Consider the following 11,918-nt stretch of genomic DNA (forward strand, 5'->3'; position numbering starts at 1 on the left):
CCAGTTCCTATTTGATTATAGGACCACCCCACAAGCAAGTACAGGGATAGATCCAGCAGAGTTGCTGATAGGGAGAAGACTCAACACCAGGTTAAATCTGATCTTCTTGGACCGGGGTGGGGGGCAGTGGAAGGGTGAAATGGCGTCAAGAATGCCAATGCTGGATGCAAGACTCCTGTAAGTGAGAGAGACAGTGTACTTCAGGGGATGAAGTTTGGTGAAGAAAATGGCCCTCCATTGGTCTGAAGCATGTGAGATCAGGTCCAGTGACGTATAAAGTTCAAGTAGGTGCAATGGTCCTGAACATCATGAGGATATGAAAGCTGGCTCTGAGGAAGCTCTTCATGTGTAAATAAAAGGGAATTTGGTGATGGGAGACCAGCCTCTGACGGCGATTTCACTGGGTACATGGGTTTGACTCCCACCACAGCCGATGGTGAAGTTTGAATTCACTAAAAATCTGAAATTAAAAGCTAATCCAATGGTGACCATGTAGACACTGTTGATTGATGATAAAGCCCCATTTGATTCATTAATGTTCTTTATGGAAGGAAGTCTGATGTCTTCAGCTGATCTGGCCTACGTGTGACTTCAGACCCACAGCAATGTGATTGACTCTGAACTGCCTTCTGGGGTATTAAATGCTGTTCTAACCAGGGCTTAACCCTAACCCACATCCCATGAATGAAGTAACTCTACTGTAACTTTACTAATTGAATATATCTTAAAGCTCCCACATATATATAGACAGATGGGTGTTATGGGTAGTGGGAAAAATCAGGAAAGTTGCTCAATGGTCCCTAGCCACAGGATTTGCTGAGATGATCCTTTTAGCTTAGTTCTAGAGGTTCTAAATCTTCCTTCTCCAAGTACATTCATTGTTTGCAGGTTTCACAGAATGAATGCTTCATCCTTATAATGTCTCTAGGTTATTGGTTAAAACTACAGCTTAAAACAACTACTGAGGGAAGTAGGTTTGTTAGAGCTTTGTGAAGGCTTTACTTTTACTATGGGAAATGAACTCCCTTACTGCAGGGCCAATGACTTCTGAATCATGTGTTCATGTCCACAGGTTGTTCTGCTCCCTGGGAGCCAATCTTTTGGTTGTTGGCAGGCAGAGGGCCTTTGTCATTTTCCATAGACCATCACTACCCAGAACAATCAGCTACTTGTTGGTGGCCAAATCTCCATTCATGCACACTCCTTGGCTCCACCAGGTCTGCAACTAGACCCAGTTTATTTGGGAACATGGTTGATGTGGACTGGTTGGACCGAAGGGTCTGTTTCCAGCCTATATGACTCTTAAGTCCAAGGAATAGATTGTCCTTTGCTCTTCAGCAGAAGTAGAATTAAATCTGGTTTGCGAGGCCTCATTGGCCTTACCTCAATTTTCTTCACCTTGCTGCTGCCAGGACCAGCCCTAGGCACTCCTTTTCTTTCCAAGTATGAGTCCTGAGTTAGGACTATAACAACAGTAGGAGTATTTAGACCCTCCACCGCTCGATGAGATCATGGCTGCTCTGAGCAATCTGCATACCCACCTTTGTGCTGTATTCCTTAATAGCTTTGGCTGAACTATCACTCACCATTTTAAAATGAAAAGTTGATCCAGCATTCGTTGTTATTTGTGGAAGTCAGTTCCAATCTTCTGCATCTAGAGCAGAAGACTTCACTCCTGAAAAGTCTGGTTCTCATCTTTGCAGAACGTGATCCAGTTCTAGACTTGCCAAAGAGGAAAAGTAGTTTGCCCTCCAGTCTACTCTTAATTGTTCACCTTAAATCCTTGAAGAATTTGTTTAAATCACTTGTAAAAGTTCTAATTTCGGGGAATGCAACCTTTTGTTTGTATAATCTCCCCTCAAATCTTCACCCTTCTATAATAACTTAGGAAACCTGACTGGAGAGGAACATGGTTTATCATCGAACATCAAAATAAAGCCACTACTCGTGGTGTACATATGGCTCGTCCTAACCCAGGACAGATGGTTCTGGAGACTCATCCTTGGGTCTACCTTTTAAAAAATATCTGGAAGTGTTATCGCATGGCCAAACTTTTTTTTCACACCAAATCACCGTGACTTATTTTTCAACTACAGATCATCACCGATAAATCACCCATGAAGTCGATTATAAATGTGCATGCAAAGCCTTCTAAAGGCATCAAGAGTATTAAGAGAAAGTGAGGACTGCCAATGCTGGAAATCAGAGTTGAAGAGTGCGGCGCTGGAAAAGCACAGCCAGTCAGGCAGTACCCAAGGAGCAGGAGAGTCGACAATTCGGGCATAAGCCCTTAATCAGGAATTTGGGAGTATTGGTGGACACTGCATGCTCCCTCTCTAAGGACATCTAGGCATGAACAAAGCAGTGGATGAGAGGGTTTGCTCTTTTTTATTATATCCAGAAGTGCTCTTACTCACAACTGAATGGTTTTCCCAGGACCAACTCACAGTGACTTGTTTTTACTGTTTTAACTATCAACCATTATCAGTAAAACACTCAAGCAGCCAATACCAGTAAAACATGCAAATCCCATTATGTGCAATGCAAACTATCAAAGGTGAGGGAGAGCTGGGGAGATGGGGAAGGGGGAAAATAAAGTACCGTATTCTCCACTGTGCCAAACGTTCTCTAAAGGCATTCAGAGTATTTGTGGACACCCTGTGCTCCCTCTCCAAAGATACCCAGGCATGAACGTGGATATGGCATGTTTTTTCTTCTTCTTTCTTATACTCCTATTATGGACCACTGACTGAATTCCCCACTACAAAAATCACTATGGCTTTTTTTTGTCTTTTGTTAACTACTACCACTAATTGTGGTCTGCCTTATAAAGAGCTCAGGTGATGAGTTCAGGATGGGCAAATCATTGCGTGTTCCCAAGTGATTCCCATGGATCTTGTAAGGATGATCACACCTTGGAATCCAGGTATTATTCATCTTTACCGAAAGTGTAGTGCTTGGAACTGCTTGCAATACTCCAGATCTGTTCTCACCGGAGCTTTGTATAACTGAAGCATGACCTTTAATCCCTTGCATTCTATTTGTCCGGAGAGAAAGGCCAGCATTCAAATTGACGTTTTGATTATTTTCTTGATATCTAAATTCAGAGAATAAAACCTTCGTTTATATAATCTCTTCTCAAATCTTAACCCTTCTGTAACAAGTCAGGAAACCCAATTAAAAGGAACATTATTTTGAAGACCAGCAATAAACAGAGTGGTAGGGTGTCTCAGTGTCAGCACTGCTGCCTCACAGTACCAAGCACCTGGGTTTGATTCCACCCTCAGGCAACTGTCTGTGTGGAGTTTGCACATTCTCCCTGTGTCTGCGTGGGTTTCCTCCGAGTGCTCCGGATGAAACCCACCAGACCAGAAAACCACTCAAAATATTTTAAGAGGGTAGCCTAGACCCTAACTTTTTATAATTTTAAAGGCAAATGTAACATGGTGTGGTCCCAAAGCAATTCAATTAATCAAACCACTCTCAAAACGCAATTTATTTAAACACTATAGCTAAATACAACAAAAGAATCAAGAACTTAGAATAACTTAATTCTACTGGATAACTTGACAGAATTATAGATACAGTAACTATTACTAATTAACTGTTCCAATATAGTAACATCCCATTAAAGACAGCCCTTGGCAAAGAGGCAAATACAGAAAAATTGATTTGTCTCCCAGTAACCCAGCAGCAGAGAGAAACCCGGTTTCTAGCTGTAACCAAGACTGGGAAAAGATAATTTCCACTTCCTCAAAACTCAAGCAGCTTCTGCCCTGTTGAGATTCCAACAGCAAATGCTTCAAGCCAATGGTTTATCTGTGGATTGAACTGCCAGAGGAAGTGTATGACGCAGGTGCAGTTTCAGCATTTAAAAGACAGTTGGGTAAATACATAAACAGGAAAGGTTTAGAGGTAATTGGTCCAAATGCAGACGGGTGGGACTAGTTTAGTTTTGAAAAGTGGTGGACGTAGACAAGTTGGGCCAAAGGGTCTGTTTCCATGCTGTATGACTCTATGGCTCTATAACAGTATGACTCTATAACTGTGGTGTGCAAGTGAAAGTGACATCTTTATAACAAGGCATGTAGTCCATCATTGAGATTTGTGTGTATAATCCTCTGGTCTTACTCAGATCATTCTTCTAGTTCTATTATTTCCAAATATCCTACAGAAGTATAAAATTACCCTTTGCTGAAAATGTAAACGTATGGAAGATAGTATGCAATGAGTTCAAACTTGAAAATACACTGTAAAAACAGAAGATGGCCTCCTTTACCACTCAGTAGCACCAACAACAAACTATTGCTCTCCAATATTAGTCAAATAAATGTTTAATTCATTTGTGACTTTTTTGACCATTGATGACAACATCTTAATGCAAGCAGTAGACTGATATCATTGTCAGGGGGCTGACAATGTCTTTAATTGAATTAGAACATTGAAAATAAATGTATTGAATAAGAGTTGAAAAATAATAGCCATATAGCAACATGATCAACATACATAAATTGCCAAGATCGAACATGGTTGAGCTGTGAAGACCTCCACAGTTAATTAGGTAGACAAGCAGAAGGCTGCAAGAACACAGCAAGCCGGGCAGCATCAGGAGGTGGAGATGTCAACATTTCAGGTGTAACCCTTGTTCAGGACAAGCAGCCACAGCCACAGTTAATTAGTTGGCAGGCTCTCTTTGTCCTCATTGTCAGATACATAATGACCCTGTTTCTGCACTGAGGGTGGGACACATGCCGGCTAATCCAACCCTGGCCCTGGTTCAAAGGGAATTGATGTACTTGAAGAAAATGGTTATGTATGAAACTCAAAGAGAATGAGAGTTTAATGGGATGAACGGAGACTTCAATTAGTCAAGATTATTGCCACAGTCACTCCAGGAGCTGGGTCAATTATAGTCTAGAGGGTTGGCCACAGTCAATCAGGGGGTTGGACCAATGCAAATCTGGAGTCTAATCTATTTAGAGTATCCACTGAAGTGACATTCTCTGTGATGATAATAGGTGCAAATGGATGGTAATCCTTTCCTGGGGTCCAACAGTGCTGAGCTGCCCTGCTATCTGTACCCAGGCTGAATGGGTGAGAAGGTGATAATCTTATAATTCTATTTACTGTGTCCCAGCTTTCTGTGACCTCACCCAGCAATGTCAGGAGGGCATGTTCTCTGAGACAGGAGTCAACAGGAATGTTCTGGCTGGCATCTCTTTTTTTTTGATTAGAATACTTACAGCGTGGAAACAGGCCCTTCGGCCCAACAAGTCCACACCGACCCGCCGAAGCGCAACCCACCCATACCCCTACATTTACCCCTTTTAACCTAACACTACGGGCAATTTAGCATGGCCAATTCACCTAACCCGCACATCTTTTTGACTGTGGGAGGAAACCGGAGCACCCGGAGGAAACCCACGCAGACACAGGGAGAATGTGCAAACTCCACACAGTCGCCTGAGTCGGGAATTGAACCCGGGTCTCTGGCGCTGAGAGGCAGCAGTGCTAACCACTGTGCCACCGTGCCGCCCTGTTATAGGAGTGACCACCACAGCCTGAGGGGCTGTTCCTTGCTTGCAGTGCCTGAAGAGGAATCCAGCTGCCCTTTAAGTATACACTCAGATCCTGTGAATGCTGAAAGTTCCAGCAGTGCAGAGAACACTTGGCTCACACCCTACGTGCCTTGCCAAGTGACCATGCAGTATCCCTATTGCACAGATTATAAATTAAGAATGTGCAAACTACTCTAATACACACACACACACACCCAGTCGCCCAAGGCTGGAATTGAACCCAGGTCTCTAGCACAGTGAGGCACCATTGCTAATCACTGAGCCACCATGCCACCCTGTTTTCCCCAACTGGGGAGGTCTAGAACCAGAAACGAGTTCTGAGAATAAGGGGTAATCTTAAAACAGCCCCAGCCTATTCAACCTCTTCCTGTAGCTCAAATCCTCCAACCCTGGCAACATCCTTGTAAATCTTCTCTGAACCCTTTCACGTTTCACAACACCTTTCCATCTCTTTGTTCAGCAACACTCCTTAGGACCTTACCATTAAGGGTATAAGTCCTGCAAAGGTTTGCGTTCCCAAAATGCAGCACCTTGCATTTATTTAAATTAAACTCCATCTTCCACTCCTCAGCCCATTGGCCCATCTGATCAAGATCCCATTGTAATCTGAGGTAATCTTCTTCACTGTCCACTACACCTCCAATTTTGGTGTCATCTGCAAACTAACTAACTCTACCTCTTATGCTCACATCCAAACCATTTATATAAATGATGAAAAGTAGTGGACCCAGCACCAATCCTTACAAGATTTTCAATTCTAACACAGGACTGGCTGCTTTTTAACTATGGCATGAGCTCCTGCAATGAACTTACAACACCAAATACATATTTAAATACAAGAAAAAAAGTTAGGAATATGCAGGTTAAAAGTCCTTAGAAGTGCCATGCTTTAACCTGAGACCAGAGATATTAAACTGACGACTTATATCCTCACATTTTGCAAATTGTGTAGGTATCCTTCAGGTCTTGGTGAATGAAAGTTTCTTGAGTTTGCTTTATCTCTGTGCAGACTGAGAGGACCAGGGAGAAAAGGGGTTTTCAGTTTTACTTTCACTAATCAACTCTTTCCCCTCTGCTTTACGTCACAATGCTGCTGCCTGAATTGCCAATCCTTTGTGCAATTCTATTTCTGGCTCCATTCTTTTTCTCCAAGCTGAATAATTTTCAACCCAAGTGTGAAACATCCAGGAAGTTGCATAAATAATTTAGAAGATGCAAATATAACTGACTGATTTCAGTCATTTGATGAACTGTTAATTACCAATTAGACTGAGTCTTGTTTATTGATGTTTGCATGAACCTGGCTCAACCTAGTCAGGTGACCACTACGGCTATCTTAAATCAGAGGTTCCTTTTGTTCTTAAACCATCCTTGTCAATGAAAAGTCCCAGTATTACAGTCAGCTGGGAGAAGTAAAAAATTAAGAGTCCATTTTTACTACTATCATAATGAGATGTGCCAAGTCAAGAATTTACAGGTTATGCTTGAGCACTGTGCTGTTGCTGCTTATGTCCCTGAAATAACTCACAAAGACCAGTATCCCATCACCAAGTCAGCTTTTATTTCCGTATGCATAGTACATGACACTAATCCAGCAAACTCAGAGCGGCTCCTAGAGGGAATAGAATGTCTCACATTCCTGTTTATTTTTTTCTTTTTCTTTTTTTTTCTTTTATAACCCCCACACTACTGCCTAACTGCGGTAGTGCTTATTTTTTTCCCCAGCATCCATGGTGTGTGTGTGCAGGTGTGAGACACAGTGAAAGACACAAGGTGTACGAATCTTTATTCAATTTCCACCACCAGGAAGATAGGAAAACACCCGGGTGGCCAGTGACAAACACTGCCCTTACATTCCTGTTTATATCTGTCAGTCAGGACTCCCTGATTGGACCAGTTTAACAGCCCCAGTCAGGGAATTCATGTTTTGTGAGATCCACCTGACTGACTTTGTTCCAATCACTATAACCCCAATTCTATCTGGATACTTAATTTTGAGCTGCCAAAACTCTTTTGAATCTATCCAACTTAGTGCTGTAGCAGAGTCGAGAGTGTCGTGCTGGAAAAGCACAGCAGGTCAGACAGCATCCGAGGAGCAGGTGAATCGACGTTTCGGGCATAAGTCCTTCATCAGGAAAGAGCTATATAGTGTATCCTCAGTGTAAAGACAGGACTTTGACTCCACTAGGACTCCACAGTGGTCAATCTTACTAATACTGTCACAGGTAGATAGATGCATTTGAGACAGGTAAATAGCTAAAGATGTTTTTACCCCTTTTTGGTCTCTCACCAAGTGCTGTGGGACCAGTCTGGCAGGTATGTTCTTCAGGACTGAGCCAGCCCAGTCAGTGATGGATCTACCAAGACACTCAAACAATCTTCAGTGTTTCTTTACCTTGGTGTTCACTGTGAAGGAATGCTGATTAATCAACCAAGGGGGGATGCTAGGTGGTAATCAACAGATTCTTACAGAATTTTGAACTACTAGACAGTTCACATGAGAGCAGCTGAAAGGAAGACAAGTAGGTGGGTTAGATCAAGAACAGACAGCCGGGAATCAAAAGAGTTGCTAAGTACAGTTAAAGACGGAAAGACCGTCAAGCGCAGACATTAGAATTTAAGATCCGACAGCCTTGTCCTAGCAACAGTTGCAGGAAAAATTGACTGTTAAAAACAGGAGAGGATAAAACAAACACGGGAGATAATATTGAGACATGAACTAAGGAGGACTTGACAAAAGTCAGAACAGAATCAAACAATGTCAATGACCTCACTCAGACTCTTTTTTTTTCACTCATGGAATGTGAGCACTACTCGCTACAGCAGCATTTATTGATCATCCCTAATTGCACTTGAAAGGTGGCCCAGCAGTTGGCACTGTTGCCTCACAGCGCCAGGGACCTGGGTTCAACTCTTTGTGGAGTTTGCACGTTCTGCATGGGTTTCCTCTAGATGCTCCGGTTTCCACCCACCGTCCAAAGATGTGCCGATTAGGTGGATTGACCATGCTAAATTGACCAGGGGACATTTAGGTTGGGTGGAAATGCAAGGATAGGGTTGGGTCTGGGTGGGATTTTTTTTGGAGGGTCGGTGTGGACTCAATGGGCTGAATAGCCTGTATCCACACTGCAGGGATTCTAGGAAAGTAATAGTCAGCTGCCTTCTTGCTGCACAACCTGGGAAATAGAAGCACCCACAACTTGTGAGGAAGATATAAACTGACTGTAAAATGTTCTATAGGTATGTGAAAAGAACAAGATGAGTGAAGACAATTGTAAGTACCTTACATCAGAAACAGGGGAAGTTGTACTGGGGAACAAAGAGATGGCAGATCAATTAATTGAACATTTTTGTTGTTTTCACAAAGGAGGGCAAAAATAACATCCCAAAAATGGTGGGGACCACTTGAGAGCATATGTAAGACAGTTACAGCATTGTACGGTCAGCGTATATGTGCAAAACTGTGCTTGATAAATATACTAGAATTTTACAAGGATGTGACCAGTTGAGTTGATAAAGGGGGAGCCAATGGATCCAGTTGACTTGGACATTCAGAAGGCATTTGATACGCTCCCACATAAGAGATTAGCATGTAATAGTTAAGCGCATGGGATTGGAGGGCATGGATAGAGAACTAGTTGGCAGACAAGAAACAAAAAGTAGGAACAAATTAGTTTTTTTTTTAGTGACAGGCAATGACTAGTGGAGTACTGCAGAGATCAGTGCTTGGACCCCAGCTATTCACAATATTTATTAATGATTTAGATGAAGGAACTAAATGTACAAAATTGGGTGCCAGGGTGAACTGTGAGGGAGATGCTGCAACGTGATTTGGACAATTTAAGTGAATGAGTAAGTGCATGACAGGTGAAGTGTAATGTGGATAAATGTGAGATTATTGACCTTGGTAGCAAAAGCAGTAAAGTCGATTATCATCTGAATGTCGATAGAGTGGGAAAGGGGAGATGTAATGAGACCTGGGTATCATTGTACATCTCTCGCTGCATGTAAGCATGCAGGTGCTGTTGGCAGTGAAGAAGGCAGATGGTATGTTGACTTGCATTGCAAGAGGATTTGAGTACAGGAGCAGGGTTGTCTTGGAGAGGTCACATCTGGAGTATTGTGTGTAGTTTTAGTCTTCAGTTCTGAGGATGTTCTGGCTATGGAGGGAATGCAACAAAATGTTTGATTTCTGGGATGGTGTGAAAGTATGAAGAGAGACTGGATTGTGTAAGACTACATTTGTTAGCATTTAAGATGGGTCAGGAAACCAATATGGAAACCTTTATGAAGACTGATGAAATTCGAACAGGACTGCAGAGTGTTGCTAAATAAAGAGACCTCGGAGTGCAAGTTCATAGTTCCTTGAAAGTGGAATCGCAGGTAGATAGGATAGTGAAAAAGGCCTTTGGTATGCTTTTCTTTATTGGTCAGAGTATTGAGTATAGGAGTTGGGAGGTCATGTTGAAACTGTAAAGACATTGGTATGGCCACTTTTGGAATATTGTGTGCAATTCTGGTCTCCCTGCTATAGGAAGGATGTTGTGAAAGTTGAAAGGGTTCAGAAAAGATTTACAAAGATGTTGCTGGGAATGGAGGGTTTGACCTATAGGAGGAGGCTGAATTTTCCCTGCAGCATCGTAGGCTGAGGGGTGACCTTATAGAGGTTTATGAAATCATGAGGGGCATAGATAGGGTAAATAGACAAGGTCTCTTCCCTGGAGTGGAGGAGTGTAGAACTAGAGGGCATAGGTTTAGGATGAGAGGGGAAAGATTTAAAAGAGACCTGAGGGGCAACTTTTTCACACAAAGTGTGGTGCCAGAGGAAATGGTGGAGGCTGGTACAATTACAACTTTTAAAAGGCATGGATGGGTACATGAATAGGAAGGGTTTAGAGGGAAATAGGCCAAGTGCTGGCAAATGGGATGAGATTAGGTTAGGATATCTGGTTGGATTGGACGGGTTGGACCAAAGGGTCTGTTTCAATGCTGTGCATCTCTATGACTCTATGACTATGACTCTATGACTAAACAGAATAAATGCTGGAAGGATGTTCCTGATCACTGGGGAGTCCAGAACCTGGGGTCACAGTTTAAGGATACAAGGTAGGCCATTTAGGACTGGGAGGAAGAGAAATTTCTTCATTCAGAGAGTGGTGACCCTGGGGAATTCATTACCACAAAAAGCAATTGAGACCACAACATTGAAAATTGTCAAGAAGGTTTCAGATATTGTTCTTACAGCTGAAATGTCAAAATGTCATGGAGGGAAAGCAGGACCAGGGTATTGAATTGACTGATCAGTCATTACCATATTGAATGGCAGAGCAGGCTTGAAGGCCGAATGGCCTGCACCTGCTCCAATGTTCCAAGGTGATTTCAAGATTCTGACATGGTGACAGTGGAGGAACGGTGATATGTTTCTGAAGTGGGAGATGGCACAGGGTAGGGTGACACTAGGCACACGGACACACAAGATGGCTGTAGAACCATTAGTTGGTCCTTGACACACAAGATGGCCACCAGATCACAATATGGAGAGAGACAGCAGAGCAAACATAGATACTGCATGGGGACACTAGAATGCCAGCACAATGAACTTACAACCTAGTTGATTAGTTTAAGGTGGGTGGGGGAAAGAGTTTCCCCATAACAGTTCCAAGTCAGGATGATGCATGATAACATGGGAAGGTGACAGTATGATCACTGGACTGTTAATCCAGAGACCCATATAATGTTTTGGGGACTTGGGTTCGAACAGCACCACAACAGGTGGTGGAATTTGAATTCAATTTTTAAAAAAATCTTGAATTAAGGTTCAAGTGGTGACCATGTATCCATTGTCGATTGTTGGACAAACCCATCTGGGTCACTAATGTCCTTAAGGGAAAGAAACTGCTGAAGTGTCTGGGTCCAGCCAACACCTTTGAAAGAAATGCTAACAGTTTGATATGGACTCAATACAAAGTGCTAATAGCCAGGGCTGCAGTAATCGTCCTTCTCAGGAAGAGCGATTAGCGCTCATTACTACAGCAATGGACTTCCATGCAGACATTGAAACTGACAATGTCTGCACTGAAACTGACAACAACTGCGCTGAAATTAACAAAGGCTGGGCTGGAACTAACAGTGACTGCACCGAAACTATCGACGATTCTGCAATGTTTACAATAAACAAACTATGTTACAACGTCAATAACCTCATCACTGACCTATTATATTACAAGATGTATAAAAATATCTTGACATGCGCTCCAGGTTAAGAGAAGACTCACAGCTGACCACTGCGCTATTGGTGTCTTTCTCTCCCCGAAGCTCCAGTATTTCCTTGTACAATAA

Source organism: Chiloscyllium plagiosum, chromosome 14, assembly GCF_004010195.1.
Source record: "Chiloscyllium plagiosum isolate BGI_BamShark_2017 chromosome 14, ASM401019v2, whole genome shotgun sequence".
NCBI lineage: Eukaryota > Metazoa > Chordata > Chondrichthyes > Orectolobiformes > Hemiscylliidae > Chiloscyllium > Chiloscyllium plagiosum.